This window comes from Papilio xuthus, unplaced genomic scaffold (genome assembly GCF_000836235.2).
Source record: "Papilio xuthus unplaced genomic scaffold, Pxut_1.1 DF826949.1, whole genome shotgun sequence".
Taxonomy (NCBI): Eukaryota; Metazoa; Arthropoda; class Insecta; order Lepidoptera; family Papilionidae; genus Papilio; species Papilio xuthus.
Genome location: NW_013531700.1, coordinates 4,138,077 through 4,159,070, shown reverse-complemented (window position 1 = coordinate 4,159,070; position 20,994 = coordinate 4,138,077). Strand labels below are relative to the sequence as shown.

The 20,994-nt window shown below is 31.0% G+C and overlaps 1 protein-coding gene across 1 annotated transcript in view; it reads right to left on the bottom strand.

The window, feature by feature from the left end:
- LOC106120756 (alpha-N-acetylgalactosaminidase) overlaps positions 1–20,952 on the bottom strand; it is a 38,685-nt gene extending 17,733 nt beyond the window's left edge. Inside the window, 1 exon segment of the mRNA NM_001311996.1 lies at positions 20,936–20,952. The gene's annotated coding sequence lies outside the window, so the exon portion shown is untranslated.
- Between the last annotated feature and the right edge of the window lie 42 nt (positions 20,953–20,994).

Here is a 20,994-nt window from a genome sequence, read left to right as displayed (position 1 = left end):
ACGTGCATACCGTTAGAAATATGTTATTGTTCATATGACCCAGTAATTAAGTCATATCTGACGGGATCTAGGGGTCAAATGCGTCAAACATCTCATAATAATGACGCTTTATGCTTTATCACACGTTACAGTAATTATATGTTGGAAATGACAGTAATAACACTTTGTCACGCCTGTCAGTGTAGCCCACACTTATTAAGCACTAGCAGTTGCCCACGACTTTGTCTAGGCGGAGTTTAAAAACTAGTAATAAATATAGCCTTTATCACCCAGGGATAGTGTAGCTTCTCAACAGTGAAAACATTTTTCAAATCGGTTCAGCAGTTCTAAAGTATTTTCAATGTCAACAGACAATCAAATCTTTCCTCTTTATAATATTAGTAGAGAATAAAATACATGAAACAAACACAAAATAAGTTATTTGTGTATCTCTACATTTGTATTGTAATAGTGTGTAATACGTTACGTAGATTAATTATTTGTTAAGTAGAAAATTATTAAGAAAATTGTATAAATCTATTATTTTCTATATCAATTGATATTTATTTAATATTCACACAAAAATGCTATGTAAATTAAAAGTTTATTAATCGATTTGATACGTCTTGATACGTGAACATTTTGAAATGTTAATACAAGTTTATACGCAAATTTTCGATATAAATCCTATTTATTTACGGTTGTCAAAGAACTGCTATGCATAATTAGTTTCATCGTAATCAATTCACAAATATCTAACAGCGTTTGCACTGCCAAAGCATAAACATAAAAACTTAACCTCACTTTTCTTTGACTACACATTTAAAATTATGAATAAATTTATTTCGGTCTTATAACGATCTTTTTAGCAATGTTATTTTATAGTGTTAGTCTATAATATATTTTGTATGATGAAATTTTAAATGGCAATTAAAACACGAACGCCCACATAAATTATCGAGTGTTGCGTTTCAGATTTATGTATTTCATATCAAATTTAGACATACGATTGCAGTTTCGTGTTAATAAATAAAAACAATTACAGATTTGTCTTAGTATTGTTACTAAATTTTATACGAGAAAGTAGATTTGTCGAAATTATATTCAACACAAAATAGTTATGATTTTACGATAACGCGTTATTCTTTAGTATCTTACTAATATTATAAATGCGAATATTTAGATGGATGGATGTTTGAAAGTATCTCCAGAACGACTGAACAGGTCTCACTGAAATTTGGTATATATGTAGATCATAATCTGGAAGAACACATAGGCTATTTTTTTTAAATCCCGTGCGGACAGAGTCGTGGGCGAAAGCTAGTAATATCGTAGAGACTTGAGGGAGGGATAGTTTCTTGATCTGTCCATTGTACATTATCTATGCCCAGCGGTTACTTCGCTTTTTGAAAATTGATTGACCGTTTGTTCATTTACCGTCTTATACTATGAAAAAAACGTTGTATTGTTGCTTCAATATCACTGGTGCATCGCAACATTGTTGCGTTCGTTTTCAATGTCGAAACAAGTTATGTATAATTACACGGTGCGTTTGCCAATTAACTGTCTACGATCTAGTGGCCATCTCGACACGCCAACATGTTTACTACTGATGTTTTGACTAGCTAAGATAAAAAGTGCTAGTTCTTTGATTCCTTTTTCTATCTTCTTTGTTGTAAGTTAAAGAAAAGTAAATGTAAATTATCATAGTATATTACTTTTGCTTTATTTTATTCTGCTAGAGAAAATAAGTGGTTTGACATATTCTTAACGAAATAAATAAATTTTAAAGATTTTTTAAATGTACAATAACATACCGACTACCGACCTAAAGTCTTTTTTATATAAGTAAAGGAATTATATATATCAGACGTTATGTTTATGTATTATATAGAATAAATGTAATTCCGGACAGCAGACTATTTATTTTATTAAATATAATAATTGCATATGTTTATAACAACGATAACCTCAGGAAAATGTTACAGATAATCAAATATGCATATTATAGTTGACACAACATTGACCTAGATTTTTGTGAAGAGAACTTAACATTAACAAAGGTGTTATTGTTTCATGACATTGAATTTAAATCATTAAGTGAATTTTAGATGCATTTTAGTGTCATAATTACCATATATTCAAGAGTAAATTTAATAAACATTCGATTAAGAACATATTTACGACTCTAATCATGAGTTTCTGAGACTACAAACAACATATTGTTATCATTGTTTTGTCAAGGATGACAGGGGTGACGATATGTTCTATACAGAGATTTTATTCTCGAAAACCAAAGCTTAGCGACCTTGTATTTGGTAGACTATTAAAAATATTCACGTAAAGTTATTGATTATTGACTCGTATTGAATATTCGATTTCATGTAAAGTTCAACTGACTAATTAGGTTGATCTTGACAGATATAAACTATGCCTTTCTGTATTACAAAATGAAACACTAACTGCAGTATTTGTTAAGAGTTGCCTTCCAAATTGGATAGTTAATGACGCTGCAACACAGAAGAGTGTGTAATGCAAGTAATTGCTATTCATTGCAAAATGTCGAGCTGCTTCCGACACACGTAAATGTATTTAAAATGCAATAACGTCGCAGTTTACAAATATATACATATTAAAGATATACAGAGCGTCGGTGCTTACCGCACTTGACTTGCAATCTGCAGGTCCTGGGTTCGAATCTCGCCTTGTACCAATGTGTTTTTCGATTTCCGATTTACATACGTACATTTATCCGACGTTTTTTTTAAAATATATCTTTTTTAAGTAAAAGATTTTCTGTTCATTAAATTAAAAGTGTGTTAAGATGTTGGACATTCTTAACTTATGATACGCTTATATTACAATTAGCTACGTTTAGATTTACTCGAGAAACAAATGAAGAACGTAAAATTTAGCCAAAATTACTAGCAATCTTTTAGCATTTATTTGAGTTTTCCGAAATGATGAGTCTTTCCTCTTTCTGCCATACTGACAGTTAGAGTTTTTTTGCGAGAATCGAGCTCAGCTGCGTAATACTCTCAAAATCTTTACATAGTTAAATTGAAAGGGTAAAATACATAAATAATTATTTATTTGAGGGAACCGCAATGAAGGTTACATCATAGTTATGTTACGTTGTTACGTTTATAGACAGGGGTCATCGTTTAACGTTGGTGCTTTTATGAGGGACAAAAGAACATACTAGTTATTAAATTTAATGGATCCGTGTGATTTTAATTCAACGTTTACGTTGACATGGGATATCATAGATAATCAGAGCATATAGAGCAATTGTCATAATCATAGGTAATGTAAAAATTACTCGGTATGTTTGCATTTGCTTTGTTAACTGAAAGCAAATTACAATTTCGTGCAGCTACGTGACTTCATTGTTGATGATTAATTTTTGAGTTTTTACAGCATACCAAATGATATTTACTTGAAAGTTTATACCATTTATCCTTGGTTTCTGGGATTATAATCCCTGTATAAAATATATCTTTTACAAAACAGAGATAAAAATATTTTTTATATTGGGGGTTTCGGTCTTAGAAACTCACGATTATCCAATTAATAAACAATAAGCCAGGGATGCTAGACAAAGTGCATTCGCTTCGATGCGCTTTCATAAAGAATTTAAAAATGTATGGAACTGATGGGCGACAATCAGGTCAATACATTTACTAAGTTAGTTATTGAATCGCTTCCAAGCGAATGCACTTCTAACCCCGCTGATCGCATTCGGAGGAAGAATACGAATAAATGACACTCGAAATTCACACAGTGCTATAAAGATTTTTTTAGAGTAATTTCAATATTATTTTATTATCTTTTGAAATGCTCGGTTAATTTAATTATGTATTGAATTATATATTAACAAAAAATATAATGATTTAAGTGAGTGACCGGTAAATGTTAATTGAGACAATTATGTTTCCCACGTTTATCATACAAAGATACATTAATATACATAGTTTTTATAAAAAAAGATTTCTCTTTTATACTTAAAAATCTTTTAAATGAAATCAATATAATCATCAGTGAATATTATTTTATACATGTCATTCGAAATTATTCTATTGCATAGATGGATGGATGTTTGTTGGAAGTATGTTAGAAGGCAGCTCCGCGCATTGGCTGCATAAATCTCACTGAAATTTGGTACAACACATAGCCTGGAAGAACACATAGACAAATAAGTTTTTTTTACAGCTAGTCATATATATAAAATTATCGTGCCACAATTTTCGTTCCCATACTCCTCCGAAACGGCTTGACCGATTCTCATGAAATTTTGTGAGCATATTGAATATCTGAGAATCGGCCAACATCTATTTTTAATCCCGCGCGGACGGAGCCGCGGGCGACAGCTAGTATGCATATGAACATTTACCTATCTAAGTTCCATTATCATATTAAAAGTTAAGTAACGAAATTACACAGATTGTATGTACATTAAGTTTTTTTATTCTTTTAATAGAACTATTATAATAACAATTTAATATTACAGTTCTACTAATGTCAGTAGTTAGAAATAAATTATTGCATATTTACTAAGAAACTATTATATTACTTTATAATACTGTTTTATTGAGAACTTAAATAACATTTGACTTCAATCTCAAGAGTCGTTAACTTACCGAACATTAACCTTTAAAACGCTAAAGGGCCTAAAAGGCCTCAACTTCATTACAATATAAATAGCAAAACACGTGACTAGTATATCAGCCGAGTGGCCATGCCAAGTCCGTAAGCGTCTGAGCTTTACGTAATTTTTATATAAGAAACCGGACCAAATGTAATGCGGACCAATTTATTACGTGCTTTTCATAAGGCCCTTGATACACTTGTGTAGTTTTTATAGTTCATTATTAATTATTTATCATATCCAAATAATTTCATATCATTCAATAACCTTAGAATCAAAATTAATTCATACTTAAGTTCTGTTTCTCTACCCACCCTTTTCTTATAAGGGAGTTGGATTTTGCAGAGGAAATATCCCCTCTCTGTCTTCTGCTCTAACAATTAAAGGTAGCTAACAAATCTGTAAATGCGAATGTCTGTTTACACTTGCTATTTTGGTGAATACAAGTGGCCGCGTGTTCGTCTTGATATGAAAAAAAGCTACACGACAATAATGCTAGCAACAATAATATGTCAAAGAAGGAAAATAACATATAATTAAGTTGTAAAAATAATTTATGACGAAAAACACAACATATCAATGTGGAATGTATAATCCAGTAACTTCCGCTTCCAAGGCACGTTACGACTTGACAGTTCATGATTAGTATGACAATAATATGCTAATATGGAGTTGAAGAATGTAGGCCTATCGATTAATTTAACAAAAACTTGTTTTATATTTATGTGAAGCCGCTTTCTATGTTGTTTACGGGATATTACTTGTAATAAATCATCTTTTAAAGTTTTAGTCGTCATTTTGGAATCCATTTCACCTTCAAACAATAGATATATAGGCATTATATTATTTACAGATCTAACTACTATAAGCCAATGTGTTCTTCCAGATTATGTTCTACTTATGCCAAATTTCAGCAAAATCCACGCAGCCGTTCTAGAGATAAATTGAAACAAACATTCATCCGTCCATCCATTCATCCATTCGCATTTATATTATACTATGATAGTAAGATTTAGTAAATAAAAATATTTCGTTTTATTCACTTCGAGTGTGACACAACCCTAACTCGTATGTACAGTCACCGTAAAAATGCTTCATAAAAATAACTTTAAAAATATTCGATTACTCAACAGTGCATAACGTAGTCGATTGATGATTTGTTACATAAACTTTTTTATGGTCTAGTGAATCATTTGTTTATTAAAATTGAATGGTCAAAGGAGCTTTCTCGTTCGTGGTCGGCATTAAAACGTTTTAAACAGGTGGCGGATTCGTGCGTTGCATTCGTGAGACTGTGTGACTTGAATTATATCTTAATAGTCGGCTACTTACATTGACAATACCGCACGTCTTAAGCGTTTAATGACAAACATTTGGAACGTATCCTATCTTTAAATAACTGTATTCTGATATAGTGCTTTGATTTTTGAATTTTAATGTTTTGAAAATGTATATTACAGCAAATGTGAAGGTCGGAATTTTTATTTAAATGAAAACTGTTATTTGAATAACTTGTATTATTATCTTGTATTTAATGTATTACTTGACGTGCAGATTTAGTTTAAATTATTCTTTTTTGTGTTAATGTTACAAAAAAAGTGTAAGATCTTTATGTCATCAATTTTAAAGTCGTTTTTTTTAAATAAATTTTGTGTTCTGATTTGTTTTGTCGACTGTACTGGTCATTTTAAGGCAGGTCATATTACAGTAATACAGTTTGCGTATCTCGTTTATGTGTCAACGGAAACCGGTCTCCTTGCGCTTTCCGTCGCGACCGCACTCCAACACTTACCGCCCTTTGCGCACAATCAAATGTCGCAATCACAGTTCAATTTGAATCGGTTCAAGTATATTTCATAAGCGTAGGGATTTAACTAAACTAATCAAATAACGACTATGGCCGATTGACGATTGACTACGGCCTAGTCACCCCTAACTTAGGGTATAGTGAGCTGATGATGATGAAACAAATAAAAGCTTTAACTCCTTAGTTCGGTACCGACTTTACTCAGATCCAACGGTGACCCTTCTTTATGATGATAGGGTATGTTCGTTTGCTTTAAAAGACTGAATTTGTACCCAAAACTAGTTGATGCTTAGTAATTCGTTTTAACGTAACGAAATGCAACAGTTTAGTAAACAAAAAAGCTACGCACTTGTCTGCCTTTGACTTGCCTTGATAGTACACTTATTGACAAGGACACTTCAAGGGAGTTCAAAGGAATGATTTTCTCATTGAATCTACACCAAAGTCTTCTTTTGTTAAACGTTCCATTTACGACTAAGATTGTGGCATATATACTGCTTGACAGTCTGATCTTGTCTGAATTTAATGAAAAATTACTTATACCTGCCAAATATGTAGTTTGTATATTTAATTTGAACACATTATATTCAGACTATGAAGGTAGATCGATGTTGTAATGCAATGGGTAATATATTTTGTTACTCGTTTCTAGTTAAGATGCATTAAGGTTGTGCTAATGTATGTTGCATTAATATTTCAACACGAAATCCTTCTCATACCAAATTTATCATTAAGTGGTAATCGTTATTTGGTGATGTCCGAATTTTATTAATTAACTAGATATTGGAATTAAAAAAAGACTTGATTAGTCTATGTGTTCTTCCAGACTACTTTATATATCTATGACAAATTACACGAGATCCATGAAGCCGTTTTGGAGATGTCTTCGAACAAACATCGATCCAAACATTCTCATTTATAATATTTCGTATCTTAGCACTTTTAGTAGAAGCCGAATGAGCGTTTACAATTCCCATAACACGGCTTAGAATTTGTGCTACTAAGTAGAACGATTTATCTTTACTTAGTTCTAACAACTTTTAGCACTTTGCATTGCAAAACTGTTTTGTTTTAACCATTATTTACGCGTCTATCTATACAGAAATATACAGTGGGTTTACATTGCCGCTACAAATGTATAAAATATTATCTGTCTTTTTTAGTAGGGGTCGCTCAGAAAGAGAATATTTCCCCTTTCTATGTGCACCCTACATCCTGTCTCGTATACATTAACTACACTTCTATCAGTCGGGCAAAAACGTTATAATTATAAATGTAATCTTGAACCGGTAGTTCGCTAACAAGTCGCTGGGTATCGGACGTGAAATGAAAGCGTTGGAGAAAACAAAGCAAGCGATGACGCAATTCAATGTAACTCCACTTACGTTAATTGAAGACTAATTAAGGATTAAATGTTATAAATATTATTAATTGAATTAGGAAGTAATTTGAAAGATGTAGTGGAAATTTTTCGTATTGAAAATATTGAGAATTAAAAAGTGAAATAAAAATATAGCATAATATTCTACAGTGCATTTAAACAATTTAATAAATCATTTTGCAATTTTTCATCACATTAATATTCTTAATTACGTATTCATTGCTTTTCCCTGATAACAGAAAACTATAGTTGTTAATACTTTAGGGTTATAATTAAATAAGCAGACGCCCGCAGCTCCGTCTGTGAGAATTAAAAAAAAATCTTTATTAGTAAGTTATGTGTTCTTCCAGATTATGTTCTACATTTGTACCAAATTTCATTGAGATCCAGCGATCCGTTCCCAAAAACATCCATCCAAACATTTGCATTCATAATATTAGTAAGGTATAGAAAATCGGACGGTGAAGGAAAACATCGTGATGCAACCTGTACATATGTGAGAAGAAATTCAAAGATATGTGTGAAGTCAACCAACTCGCACTTGGCCAGCGTGGTTGACTATGGCCTAATCACCCTTAATTTATGGTAGGCTCCGAGCCCCTCGGTGGAGACGTATAGTGAGCTGATGATGATGATGATGATAAAAAGTCTACCAACTCACAAGTTTTAAGAGTCAGTCAATCGCATGTTTATAAGTTACATATTTAGCAAATTCTTAGTTTACATAAGATACAGAATATCAACGTATGTTTAAATATAGTCGCATGCTGACATGCAATTCTATCTGTCACTTACCCCTGTGAGAACACTGTCTACACAATGCAGCGGCCACAATAAATGATTTTCACTTTTATACGTCTCTGTATAATACTTTGCGTTACGTAAATCTTACTAATATTATAAATGCGAATGTACGTATGGATGTTTGTTAGAAGGTACCTCATGAACAGCTGTATAGATTTCCATAAAAACCATAAATGTAGAACATAGTCTGGAAGAACACATAGGCTATTCATTTTTTTTAATTTCGCGCGGACTAAGTCATGTGCGTCAGCTAGTTATTTCTATATCTTGATTATATAAAGATTATAAATACCAATGATTTCTAAAGATATCCACGGTATTGCAGAGCCGGCGAGGTTTTACAATGATGAGAAACATTTAGGGTTCACAGATTGAATAAAATATACAGTCATGGACAATTTTAAATGGGGTCTACAGAAAAAAAAATTAGGAAACAATGATAAGATTAATTCTGTACACTAAATCTTATATTATAAATACTACCAAAACATATGTCAAACTCATGTAAGGACGTTAGTTACTTTACCTTCAGAATAACCAAGGCATAATAACTTTAAATTATTTTACAAAGCCAAAATAATCTTAAAAGGTACCGACTCATTCAGGCTTTGTTAAGTCTCATTATAATAAGTTATTTTACATGTGGGACGTGACAGAAATCGTAACTTCGTTTCATAACATTACCATAAAGATTGTAGCGTCTTATGGTAAGTCTCTAAACTAAAAAAAAACATAAATAAAAAACCTCATGGCGATTTTATTCCATAACGTATATATTCATAGATGTTTATCAAAAACGTTACGTTAAGTATAAAAGGACTGGCTCAATATGTTAAGCATTATACAAATGGTAAAGTCATTTTTGAAATTATTTCATAAATCATTTGAAGAAGTTTCAACTCTATCGTAGTAGCCACACGTATAGGAACTAATTTTGTATCTAATTTCTACACTAATACTCTAAAAATTTCTTACAGAACCAAATGAACTTTCTCAAACATGAGTAATGTATGGACATTGTACAATGCATTGAATAGTAACTTGTAAATTAAGCAAAAACATACAACAAAGGAGTTCGCATCTACAAAAAGTGTGAATATAATAACTCGCACAAAGCGATTATTCACAGCTTACGACACAGACACGGCACCTACTATGTGAACTCACTCACTACTGAGACGAATCAAATCTTTTATGCATCTTACTAATATTATAAATGCGAATGGTTAGATGGATGTTTGTTTGAAGGTATCTTTAGAACAGCTTAACGGATCTTGATGAAATTTGGCACATGTAGAACATAGTCTGAAAGAACACATAGGTTACTAATAAAGTTTTTTTATCCCGCACTGACGGAGACTCGGACGACAGCTAGTTTCATTATAAGTCTAATTTAACTTTATTTTACATTTGTAAAAGAACATTTGGATCTTGATTGCCTCTATATAAGTTAATTTTAATACGATATGTATTTCGTTTAGTTTATTCAAACATTATATAAATAAGTACATATGCTTCTATTTTATGAATATTACTTCATAATTGAGAGTGAGAATAGAGTGAGTTACAGTAGTAGTAGTATATTTGTGAATGAAAAACAAACTGGGAACGGTTAGCAAGTTATTATTGTGAAGGCAAACATAACTATAGAATCAAATACAGTAAGCAAATAAAATATTTGAATAGTTTGTTTAACATGTTTAAAATTAAAATTATATCGATGTCAACGACCAAATTTTCATACTTATTTTCGTAAAACAAACTATGATTATTAAATTAAATATTCAATAACCTTTAATCATCTAGTTATTAATTAAATGGCTTTCAAAACTATAGATATAATTTGATACGAAACAGTAATTTAAATTGTGATTTTTTTTAGTACAAAATTGGAAAAACTTTCCCGGCTGTATACCTATCTTCTTCCCCCCACATTTAATAAAAGTATTTTGACTACTTAAAAATACGAGACATAGTAAAAGTACGACTTGATTACTATATACTCGTAATCTAGTTCATTTACTCAATACGAATAGATATTATAATACAACCGCAAACAAAGTGGAACAAATACTGGGTCAGCTTTTACAAACCGCAAAGGAATCTATCGGAATGTGGTTAAGTTGTCTTATATTTCTTTATTGTTACTAAATTATGCTAATTTGCACTAGATAATGATACGATAAAAGCATTTGGCCAACGGAAGACCGGCGTGTCTTCCATACATTTCTGTCAGCGGTCATATTTGAATTGACACCCTATTTGCTCTTCCTCTACCTTTGTTGTAATCCAAATTCAATCTAATTACTTTGTTTGTGTGATCTCTTTACTTTGTTCGTGTGTGTATTATACAGTAATATAGATATACAATCGAATTTACTATGCAGAATAAATATAACGCCCATGTTTAGACTCGTTCCGAACTAATTCAAGGTTTTCGAACAAGTGAATGTATTCAGTAACATTTTGCAGAACGAATTTGTGACCGTGAACAATTTTCAATATCATCATGTATAAGGTTTATTCGATTTTTAATACACTAATCAACAACTTTAATAAAATTTTATATGTACTATTATATCCTGAAACTATGGCCTAATCACCCTTAACTTAAGGTAGGCTCCGAGTCCCTCGGTGGGGACGTATAGTGAGCTGATGATGATGATATCCTGATATAAAAATGTATATTAATATCTTTCGTAGCAACAGAATAATTATCAATATATAATTATCTAGCTGTCGCCCGCGACTCCCTCCGCGTGGATATATAAAAAAACTTAATATATAAAAAAATTGCCTATGTGTTCTTCCAGACTAATCTAATCTGTGCCAAATTTAATCAAGATTCATGGAACCTTTCCGGAGATACCTTCTAACAAACATCCGTCCATCCATATAACCAAACTTAGTGCATTTGCAATTATAAGAAATGTAAAATTGTTCAATGACGTGTTTGATTTGCATGCATTGTATAGAGTTACTTCAATCAACAGGAAGGTCGAAGATCAGAAGACACCTGAAGGTAACTAACAACTTAATGCAATTATCCTAGAGTTTTTAATTAGGTCAAATCAATAAAGAATTCAACAAAGGTATTGTTGTTTCCTGGTAATTAACAGACGCTGTAGTTATTAATTCAGCTTCGTTTTAAATTGTGAAATCATCTTATTGCTTTTTCTATACCTGCAATACGGCGCAAAGGGTTTTCATCTTTAAATCGATATATCGTGTCTTAATTTATAGATCACTTATTTCTGTCAAACATGGTACTTATGTACGTTACGAGTTGTAATACCTTTTCATTTATTACTAACTAGTTACAGCCCTCGACTCCGTCCGCGCAGATTTAAAAAAACATTAATTAGAAGTCTATGTGTTCTTCCAGACTATGTTCTATATCTATGCTAAATTTGAACGAGATACACACACCTGCTAAGGAGATATCTTCAAACAAACATCCATCTAAACATTCGCATTTATAATATTAGTAAGATATCAATTTGAACTGTTGAAAGAATTATTTAGTAAGCTATCTCAGATTATGTTTGAAAAAAAATGTACCAATATGCTTTAGTGTTTTGACATTGGAATAAGTAAATAGACATATTATAGTGAGAAGTGCGTGTTCATATCAAGAAATAATATAAATTATAGACTTGACAATAAAAAGTCATCGCAACGTTTGCTCATCGAAACATTACAAAAAGATTCTGCGACCCGCTTCAAGGCTTTACCGGCCTTATGATTGAAGCAAAAACAATAAATAAATGCCGTTAAAGCATTCAACCATTCAACCGTTTACATGACGAGACTTATCTCACTGATCGTGACATTTTTTTTTACCATTATACGTCACTATGAATGCAAATTCAACGTAAAACGTTGAATCTTTAGTAAATTGATGGATGGATGTTTGTTAGAAGGTATCTCCGGAACTACTTAACGTATCTTGATAAAATTCGTAATATATAGGCTATTAATTAAGTGTTTTTTTTTAATTCTGGCCATTCGCTGATATAACTCAAGCTTATATTTACTTCATCAATAAAGCTTTAACATTGTAAGTTAACAGAATTCGAAGCTATTTTAGGAAGTTGTTCGTAAACATGCAAGCTCCTAAACTGCTAAACAAGGGACAACTTTGTAAATATTTGTTTAGTACGTAAAGGGTTATACTAACGAACAATACAAAAATAAACAAGGGCATTTTAAATTATTCAAACTTTCGTGAGACATTATACTAAACTGATATATAAACAGTGAGCGAAGGGGCGCGTCCGCGAAATAATACCAGTACCACTCATCCTGATGAAGGGCCCCCGATGGGCTCGAAACTAGTCGGTGCCGCCACCGGACGAATATACGTGAGTGTTTAGCCGTGTTTATATATCAGTTAAGGGCATTTTATTTTAGTTACTATTACTGTTAAATAAATGAAAAATAGGCAAACAAAATATGTTATCTTAGTTTTTAGAATAGCATCTTAAAACAGAAGAAAAAAAATCCTTCAAATAAGCTCAGTGATAAGGGTTGTCACATTTGTAAAAACAAAATAAATAAATTGTTATTGACAGCCCTAGATTGTGTTGTAACATGCAATCATTAATTAAGACCACGCGGTATGATCTCAACATCATTATATATTCTGCAAGGAGACACATAACTGCTATATAATTACATAAGCTATATATTAATGAGTTCTATATATCTAGACGTTATTACAATTGTATGATTCATCATGGGTTTCTGAGACCAAATCTCTGTTTAAAACATATATCTGTTTTGTCAAAGATGATGACAGGGATGACGACATGTTTTATACAGGCATTTTGGTCTCAGAAACCAACGGTTAATTGCTTTGGATAAAATAAGTTAGTATTCAGGACAGTTATCATCTCCTGCTTATGTAGGGTAGGTGCAACAGTTATTATATGTATGGATATAGTCGTCAAGACACTATATCCATCCATTTCACTTCAATGATGGAATTTTCAGACACATTAGTGAAATTATAGACTTTTAAAAATTTGCAATAAAATTATATTTTGTTGCTTTTTTCGAGGAAAATTGTACAGGAGTGCGTACAAAATATATTTTGTACAAGTCTTCCGGCACTGCATATCGATAAAAGTACAGGCAATTGGAAGAAAATGATTAATTTAATACAGGGAAGTTAAAAGTCAAAGAAATTAAATATCTCAGATCAATGTCAACATGATTAAAAAGAAAAGATATTTCCGTAAAATTATTGTTTAAAATTTAAAACGTGTTTCGAATTCTCCGAATCTTTACCCTGTCTAAAGCTTTCCGGTTCAACGACCGTGTGGGGTCGTCGCCATTTGCATTATCTCAACTGTCAAGACCTTTGTTTATGAAGGATCATCCTTACAAATTGTTCCGGCAAAAGGACAACGTTTTTTTTTGTAAAAGATCATAAACGATTACTTTCATAAATACAAATTAAAAGTAATTATTTAAGCAATCTTATATTGAAATTCACGTTTCACAATGTTAGTTACCATACTCCTCCGAAACGGCTTGACCGATTCTCATGAAATTTTGTGAGCATATTGAGTAGCTCTGAGAATCGGCCAACATCTATTTTTAAACGCGCGCACGGAGTCGCGTGCGAAAGCTAGTCTTATATGAAATTCTCGTGTCACAATGTTAATTACCATACTACTCCGAAACTACTTGACCGATTTTTATGAAATTTTATATGCATATTCAGTAGATCTGAGCATCGGCTACTATCTATTTTTCAATCAAATGCAGACGGTGTCGCGGGCGACTAATAGTTATTTATTAAAGTATTATCTTAAAATGATAGCACGTCAGAATAACTAGCTAAAAATATTCAAGAAGAGCGGTTTAAAATTTATCACAGAAGATAATTTTTCAGTTATAATAAATGTTTTTATGTTGTTTTTTTAACTCTTTTCCTTGTTAATCAAAATATTCACGAATTATCTTTAGTCCGACATTTATCATTTAAAATAACTGATGATTTATTATCGCGATAACATTTTGCCCTTTCTGTTTATTTTACTAATATTATAAATGCGAATGTTTCTTTGAAAGTATGACGGCTGCATGGATATCGCAGAAATTTGGCATAAATGTAGAACATAGTCTGGAAGAATACATAGGTTACAATTTCAGTTTTTTATTCCGATTCCGTGCGGACAGAGTCGCGGCCGACAGCTTGTTCGTTATAATGGTAAAACACCGAATGGTTAAATGGTACTGTTTACTCTTAATGTAATATAATATTTCCATAGCATATTTAAACTATAAAAAACATTTTAAAACAATTTTGTCCAAGAGTAAACACAATTGTCCATTTATTCATTTCCACGCACAAACAAGCCAAGTTCCGCGTGAAAGTTGAGCGTAAAATTAACTCGTAAACATAGAAATCCAGTCACGGCGATTGAAGAAGTCAGCAAATGAAATCGACTTGTTACAACCAGATAGAAATGACGGACTTCCCAGTAAAAAATTATAACTATCCTATATTGTAAAATAGTTTAAATTCTAAAGTAATTAAGCTCCGTTACGATCGACACCGTTACTCGAAGTTTATGTTGTACATACATAAATTGTGATAGGAGGATAAAAGTCGTTCAGTTTTCACCACGTAGTAATTAATTTTATTTTTAATAAAACTACTATTTTGTTCTAACTAATATTATATTAAATTTACATGTTGTTTTTTAATATCTGATTTTCCTTTGATTAATTCTGTTCTGTCTGATTATTTTTAATAATCCATAAATTATTTGGGTAACAGGAAAATATAAAACCGATAACTTCAATAACTACTAAAATTCAATCGTAAATAATAAAATAATATAAAAGTTATAAAAAAACAAAGTAGATAAAATACATTAAAGTTAGCAAGATCAATGATAAAATTAATTAGAAAACGAGATATTGTAAATCTGTTTTTTGTACAGTTCAACTAGATAAAACTTTTATTACACAATATTATGATATTAATTGACAGGCTAATATCGTTTTATTTTATGAGTATTATAAATAAAAATTATTGTATAAACAACAAGAGTTACAATGAAACATAATTTGAATCCTCTTTTGATATATAATTATGATTCGAACTGTAAAATATTTCATAACTAGCTGTCGCCCGCGACTCCGTCAGGGATATATAAAATAACTTAATTAGTGTAGTCTATGTGTTCTTTCGGAGCGTCGGTGGCTCAGGGGTCAAGCACTTGACTTGCAATCTGCAGGTCCTGGGTTCGAATCCCGCCATGTACCAATGTGTTTTTCGATTCCCGATTTACATATGTACATTTATCCGACGTTCTTACGGTGAAGGAAAACATCGTGATGCAACCTGCACATATCTGAGAAGAAATTCAATGATATGTGTGAAGTCAACCAACCCGCACTTGGCCAACGTGGTTGACTATGGCCTAATAACTTAAACTTAAGGTAGGCTCCGAGCCCCTCGGTGGGGACGTATAGTAAGCTGATGATGAAATGAAAGAGTATAGATAACAATTTGTTTTCATACATGTATTTGGGCAGTGTAAACTCACGTATAGACTAATACAAACACTAAGTATATTGCTCAAGTTACGCCTACTTATGATTGCGATGACAGGCGTTAAAGTAATTTTGACAAACGACCATCTTCCGTGATACGTAATACGGTTTTCAAAACAAGTAAGTGAGAAAAGTGAAGTCAAGGCTAATACCAGCTTTATAATATTGCAAAAGAATAATATAATAAATAAGAACATCAATATGGACTGGTTCAAGCAATCAGTTTAGTGGAGCTGCTCGTTTACCAATCATTCAGAAAGGATTTGTACTATTATCTTAAAAGATTCTGGTTTCGTTTTCATACAGATCATTTTCTATATTTAAATATTTTAATCCAATAAAGTAAATTCGAAATGTCTATCTTACTTTAAACTAATATTATAAATGCGAATGTTTGGATGGCTGGACGTTTGTATGAAGGTATTTCCAAAACGGGTATATTTAAAAACGTTTATTAACAAGGAGATAGTGGGGAAAAATTGGATGTGACAAGGGAAACTTCAAATATGAATAAGGAATAAGCATAATAATAGATGGTTTGAATAAAAGGTGACATGCATAAGTCAATGACGACTATAACGAAACGACGACGACGAAATAAATAAATCTTTTGATGATGTAGAACTTATTCACACATAGAATGGTATAAGTAAACAGATATATCTGTTTTAATTTAATCAAAAGTTTCAATGTCTTTATCATTTGTTATTCCCACGGTAGCATGGTAACAATAGTAACACGAGCGTGGGGAGTATAACAAGTTTTTTTTATAATCAAATTTCAAGAAACTGACAACGCGAATTCTGACATCATATATGTAGATTAATTTTTACTTTGCGTTATTATTTTCTTATAAATAAACACGTGAATAAGGTCATTTCAAGTAAAAATTCTAAAATAAGATCCGGGTTTGTTAAAAAAAACTTATCAGATTAATATCCACTCTTCATTTTAAATAATTCGCTTCCTTTTAAGTGTCGAAAATTAATTATTGCTACTTTATTATGTTTGTATTAGATATTTAATGCGTCTGTTGTCGAGACGATGTCGTAAAATATATAAAAAAAGTTGTTTAGATTTAAATTCATACTGGTGTTGTTATTGTTAAAAGATTTTATATAGCGAAAAAATATATGTACTTAGTTACAGCGCGAACAAGCAATCTAGTACCCCGCGGGATTGAGATGCAAATATTTATGTTATACATTGATAATGGCAAAAACTTTTGACCTCTTTTATTTTTATAAATAAATTTACGCTTAGGATTTTCCAAACACTTATTATAATTAATTAACTATGATAAAAGTTACTAGAACATTTGGTATTATATAAATATATTTTTAACATAAACACATTTGGCGAAATAATTCTTGTTATATTTACGGAGCTCGTTTATATTTAATTTATTAGACGATTATTGAACAAAAATAATTATTAATTTTAAACTAATATCATATCAAAATTTCTTTCCTTATTCTATTAATAATTGGTAGTTAGTAAATATTGGTTGGCTACGAGCCCCTCGGTGGGGACGTATAGTGAGCTGATGATGAAATATTGGTTACAGGAAAATCAAATGTTTCAAAAATATCATCACGAAAAACACTGCAATATTGTATTTTATTTCTTAAAAAAGAATTGATTCTACTAATCTATACTTAGAATTAATTATTGTCGAAATCCATCATCATAAGTAAACATTGTTATGTAGTGAGTAGCTGTCGCCCGCGACTCCGTCCGAGGGGCTCGGAGCCTACCCTAAGTTAAGGGTGATTAGGCCATATTCAACCACACTGACCAAGTGCGGGTTAGTTAACTTCACACATATCATTGAATTTCTTCTCAGATATGTGCAGGTTGCATCACGATATTTTCCTTCATCGTAAAAACGTCGAACAAATGTACATATGTAAATCGAAAATGGAAAAACTCATTGGTACATGGAGGGATTCGAACCCAGGACCTGCGGATCACAAATCAAGTACTTAAACCCCTGAGCCACCGACGCTCTTCATTTAGGACGAGAAAATTTTAGATGTGCAGTAAAAATGAACATTTTTTGAACCGGATTGATGCGTTATTTTCTAAAGGCTAAAGTTTCACATGGATCATAGGATGAGCATTTGTTACCACTTTAGAGCTTTGCACTAATTTTTCAGTAAAAATCTAGTCAATTAATGAATAATGTAAAATAAAACTGACCTGCAAATTAGGTTTAGTTTGCTATATTACCTTTTGAGATTATGAACTGATTTGAAGTATACAACTCAAGTAACGCCTACACGAATAATTTTGATATGAACGTAAGTTTAGAAAGTAGAGCACGCTGTGTTAGTAATTGAATGTTTCATTACCAAAGTACATGTTTCAACTCAATTATTTTGTAAGACAAACAGGATGTTTAAAAATTCTGGTGTTGAAATTAAATGAACAATGTTAAAATATGTAAATAAGTTTTTTTTTATTTTTATATAAATTACAAGTTAATCTTATATAGTATTTTAAGTTATAATTTTCCTGTTTTGTTTCATTTTATAGGCGTAACATATATTTTTACTGTCAATAAAAAGGACAGTAAATTTTATAGTTTAACTGACAATGGTTTTATCGTTAGTTTGTAAAAGTTTAAAAGTTTTATTGATTTGATTGTTAAGAATCTATCATCATGTTGTATGTAGCAATTTACCATTTATTTATATAAAAGAATTTAGCGCTTTAAGACTTTTTAAGGACATTTCCAAAAAATTAATCGACATCACAGGGGACCGAAGAGCTGGCAGCTACCTCGGTCAAAGAATTAGTTTAGCTGTACAGAGGGGGAACGCTGCCAGTATCTTCGGGACCGTGCCTAAAGGGACTCCTTTTAATAACATATTTAAGTGAATTATTCTTTTTTTTCTAGTTATATTTTATTTTATATCATAGATTTAAGACTTTATGTAATCATAGAAATAAAGATGTATATTAGCATTCATTTAAAAAGACTTTAATATAGAAAAAATATAATTAAATAGATATAGATCCGACACTAAATGATTTAACAGAACTAGTACTTATCAAAAAAATGGTACATAATATAAGTTTAAAATTAATTAAAAAAAACAACATTTTACGACAAAACCGATATTGAAAAATTTGTGTAAATTTATGATAACATAAAATTTATGAAGTCATTTTCCGCATTCCCATTAAAAAAAATGTTGCTAACCTTAATGCACATTCAAATTTTAACCTTTTATGAATTATCACGGCTTATATGGAGATAATTAACTTCAAAACAATTCGTTCAAGTATAATAATACTTTAAATAGTGAAACAAATGAATAACATAAAAAACAAATGGCCAACGGTCACTTCGCTATTTCAGCGATTTCAGGTGGCCGCTCGCTCGTTTGCCACCTTGTGATATAAAAAAAAATTATCACATCTACAAAGTTAATCACGAAAAATATGTTGTTTATTCAAATAAAAATACTTATGTTATTTTATTACGTAACAATAACAACGTCTCGTATTAAAAATAATAAGGTCGGGATAATATCTATCTATACTAATTAATAAAGCTAACGTGTCTGTATGTACCATATTATCTAAAAAATAAAATAAAATTTCGTTAACATCTTGAATTTACTTTACTTATAACGAAAAATATTTTTTTCTATTTTTGTCTGTCTGTCCGTAAGTTCCTGGCGTTTATTTCTGGTAATTTCCGAATCGGATGAATCGGTTTTGACGAGACTTTTTCTGGAAGGTAGCTTATATGTACGAGAGTAACTTACGCTATTTTTTTATCGACACCGATGAAAACCCTAGTAGAGTAAAATTAGAGCTAAGTACACCAAGGTCTATAAGCTGAGTACACAAGTTTAACGTCGTATAACGATTAGGTAATCTTCGCACCCGTTGATGTCTTTTCTACCGCGATTATGTCAACGCTTTAAAACACGAGGAAACTCGTAATGACCACTTTTATGGACCTGTATTTACGTAAATAGTAGCCGGAATGCTTATCCTATCTGTATTTTATTTATGCAACTCTTTAAACATAATAGGAAGAAATTAATCTCACCAAATAAGTGTGAACATTAGTTTGGTAAATCTTTTTGGCGTCGATAATAATTATCAAAAACTATTGACAAACAAATTATATAAGTTTATTAATTACATAATATAAGGTCATATACGTCCCGAGCAAGAAGCTAGACGAGTAACGGAGTTAGGTGTAACCATAATCAAACATAATATGTGAAATTTTACACAAGCAATTTGATTATATTTATTTCCTTCTTTTCACTCCAAAAGAAGTAAATACAGCATACTTAATTATCCTTATCTAATGTATTTTATCCAAACGAGATATTAAATATAAGGAAATTAATTTAGAATTAATTTATGTAAAATGTTTCTTTATTTCAAATACAAAATCATTCATTTTAATTATTCATTATAATTTAGTAAATCTAATTAAAAAAAAGCAAGTTCGTTAATTTTTATTTATAACTTAGAAACGAAATATTTGATATTATACCCACTAGAGTGCAATGAAATCGAATCACGTCGAAAAAAAACACTTTTGCTCGTCACGCTATGTCGTGACATTATCTCATAGCCGTTGTATTATACTTTTAATAATGATACGACATTAATGACAATGCGCAAAAAAATTATCAGTACAATGCAATATTTTAAAATTAAATTTAAAATAAAAAGTTAATTTTTAATCTATATTTCAATCACTTACCGCAAGGTAGTCGATGTTGATCAAATCTTAATTTCCTACCGAAAAAAAATCCGTGCAAC